Source organism: Chrysemys picta, chromosome 20, assembly GCF_011386835.1.
Source record: "Chrysemys picta bellii isolate R12L10 chromosome 20, ASM1138683v2, whole genome shotgun sequence".
NCBI lineage: Eukaryota > Metazoa > Chordata > Testudines > Emydidae > Chrysemys > Chrysemys picta.
Genome location: NC_088810.1, coordinates 23,527,123 through 23,530,243, shown reverse-complemented (window position 1 = coordinate 23,530,243; position 3,121 = coordinate 23,527,123). Strand labels below are relative to the sequence as shown.

General features: G+C 44.4%; 1 long non-coding RNA gene across 1 annotated transcript; it reads left to right on the top strand.

Annotated features, from left to right (window-relative positions):
• The first annotated feature begins 726 nt into the window (after nucleotides 1-726).
• LOC112061482 (uncharacterized) lies at nucleotides 727-2,417 on the top strand. Its single transcript, XR_002890270.3, has 2 exons — nucleotides 727-767; nucleotides 1,828-2,417. It is a non-coding gene; the product is annotated as an uncharacterized LOC112061482 (long non-coding RNA).
• Nucleotides 2,418-3,121: the final 704 nt, after the last annotated feature.

Sequence of the window (3,121 nt, the reverse complement as noted above, 5' to 3'; positions counted from 1 at the left end):
CAAACCACTGAGCTATCCCTCCCCATACTTATTATTTGTAAAATAATTAATATATGGGGAAATTCACCCCTTCACAGAGGACCAACACAAAGGCCTATTCAAATCTTAGATCCCTCTTAAGACCTAATTTGAAAGATGAAATGGGATTTAGAAAGGTCAAAGACCTTATACTGTCTTTCTCCCAGGGGGATTGTTCAAGTCATATTATTCTGGGAGGGTTTTGACTGAGACCCTGTCTCCCATTGAGTGCAATGGGCGTTAGATCTCAAAACTTGGGGTTACATGTTCTGAGCATTGAGATTTCCCCCTCCCTCCTAGCAATTACAGGAGCTGTACAATGCCCACAATACATATCAGCATAGCTTAGCAGGACCAAATTGGATTCCTCTGCATCACAGCACATTGTGCAACAAATATGGCCCTGAATCTCCTTGACAATCATTCACATTGGAACTCCAAAGGAGGTCACTAGAAGGATACCAGGAAGGAATGTGTCCCATCAAAATTTAAAATGAAAGAAACCTGTGGGCTTGTATGTGCATGTCATAGCCCATGTGAGGCTGAAACACAACAATCCTGAACAAAGAAGAAAACAATTATATCAATTGGAGGAGTCATGTGCCCAGGAAATATGTTTTGTAACTAATTAAGACCTCGAGCAAAAGGATGTCTCAAACTCTCTGGGCGGTTTAAGAAACTGTATAAAAGCGCTCGCGACTCAGGCTTCTTTAACCACTTCTCTTGACTTATCCTCCTCGGTGACCTTGGTAAGTCTGATTTGACTCTATCTTTCTATAGCTATCAAGATGTTGTGTTAGTGATGATTGAATTTATGACTGAAACTTATGCATAACTCTGTGATTATGGGCTCTCTTAAGCGGTTTTCCCATTGAAAAAAATGTATTGAGTTGCAGGCATTGGTGGATTCATGGTTTCGAAGATAAGACTGCACTCTTCAGAGGTACATAGGAATTTGGGACACAAGGTCCTCTTTATTTTCATTAAAAATAAAGTGTTCAAATCCCTTTGGTAGATTTGAAAAATCTCAGACCCAACTTTTCAATTTGTGGTGTTAAGAAGAAACTCCCCCAGTTTATTCCCTACAGATCTCTTCTGTGTGCTTCTGCATCATTCTGTGGCAGCTGGTACCGAACATAGTTCCAGACAGATTATTCTGATCCAGTAGGGCAATTTCTGTGCTCTTCTGTGCACTAGGAGCATATTCAGATGCAGATCCACAACTGGTGTAACTCCACTGAACTCAGTTGAACAGTGCTGATTTCTACCAGCCGAGGAACTGGTTCTTAGTGTTTTTCTTGGACAAAAGAATATTGTCCATTCATTCATTAGTAAGTGTTACTGACTCACAAGCTTCAGAAGCCAAAGCGCCACGTGCTGATTCTGAAGAGAACTGATCTCTCTGCTGAGGGTAAATCCTCACAAGGAAATGATCCCTAACAAATATGTCCCTGCCATGCTCCGTATCAACATTTTGTAAAAGGGAATAAAAATCCCATGTGTGCATGACAGAAATACTCTGTATTGTATGTTTACTTACTCCAGACCGTGTTCTTAGGAGAAAGGGACTGAGAAGTGTTCAGAAGGGTTGGATAAGAGGGAGGCTAAGAGAGAGGGGAGCAAGGGGCTACTAGGAGAAACTGGGAGGCAATAGGTAGCCAGGACATGAGGGTGTAAGTCTTCATTTCCCTGCTCCATCTCTCTCTGTCTCTCCCTGGCCGGCAGTACAACAGTCACTGAGTTTTGACCCTTTTTATTCCACTGGCCCTAGTGTATTGTGTTGACTCTTTTCCCTGCTGTGTGTTTCAGGTTAACCTCCAGTGCAGAAAGATGACTTTCGACGAACTCATGAATGAGGAATTGTATTATAACCCCTACTGTTACAAGGGCTGGCGCGGCTATAGAGGCCATTATGGCTGCTATAGGCCCTGGGGTTACCAGAGGCCATACAGGTATGGGTGGGGCCATCAGTATGATTGCCACTACCCTTACCGATGGGGCCATGGGTACGGCTATGGAAAGTTCTGGCCATGTTTCGCCGAGGAGCAATAGACCCGGAACAAGGAACAACCAGGAAACGGAAAGCGAGATACGGAATCACAGCTGGCCTCACGGGTAATGGCATTCGGAAATGCTGATGGCGCACAACTCCCATGGGAGCTGTGAGTCCTCAGCACCTCCGTAAATCTGCCCAGTATCTTTATTGCCCAAGTTACACTTTATGACTTTTTCCTCTATTGTCTACCACAACTTCTGGTGTGAAATGCGTCACGTTCTAACGGGTGATTTGTTAACGACTTTCTTGAAACCCGGGAAATATTTTCTTTTTACTCTGCTACTTCCCATCTTCTCCTGTGTACTTCTCATCGTTTTCACATTAAACTGATTCTGCCTCATAATAGCGAGCTTTTTGTTTTCCTTTCGGCTCCATTCCCTATTTACTAGCCACGACGGCCCAGAGTCAAACGAGCTACTTAGGTGCCTAACTCCCATTGAAATCAGTCTGAGCCATGAACCTAAATACCTTTGGGAATCTGGCTCTGTGGGTAACAACAACTCACTGCTGTGCAGGGAACCAGTTCCTGGGCATTATTTACGTCCCACTCGACCCCTTATTGTGCAGTGAATCAGGTCTGGCAATAGTCTGTATATCATAAGCGAGGTATTAGCCCTCTAGGTCCCCGCTCTGTACCGACTAGGTGTCGGGTATTCCTTTTGATTCAGAGCTTCTAGACCTTTCCAGTCCCGGTTCATGTCTAACAACAGGTGCTTGGTATGCTCAAGATGGGCAATGCCAGTACTGAAACCATCCCTCCTATTCCCTCCCTCCCAAGGGTGTTCAATGAAATGCCTGTCAGGTTGAAATTTCAGAAATTTTGACCATCACTGGGCCTTGGTCCTGTGTAAAGGGAAAGGCCAACCTAAGTGCCCCCTTTTGGGCAGATGTGGCACTCTGGGTGAGTCACTTTCTCTCCCCCTACTCATGTCAAGCCAAATACACTTGCACAGATCAGGCAATGAAAAGACAAAAAAAACCACTAGTCCAAAGAAGTGTCTCCCTTAATGAAGCCCTGGGACGGGAGCCCATGTAATAACAAACCAA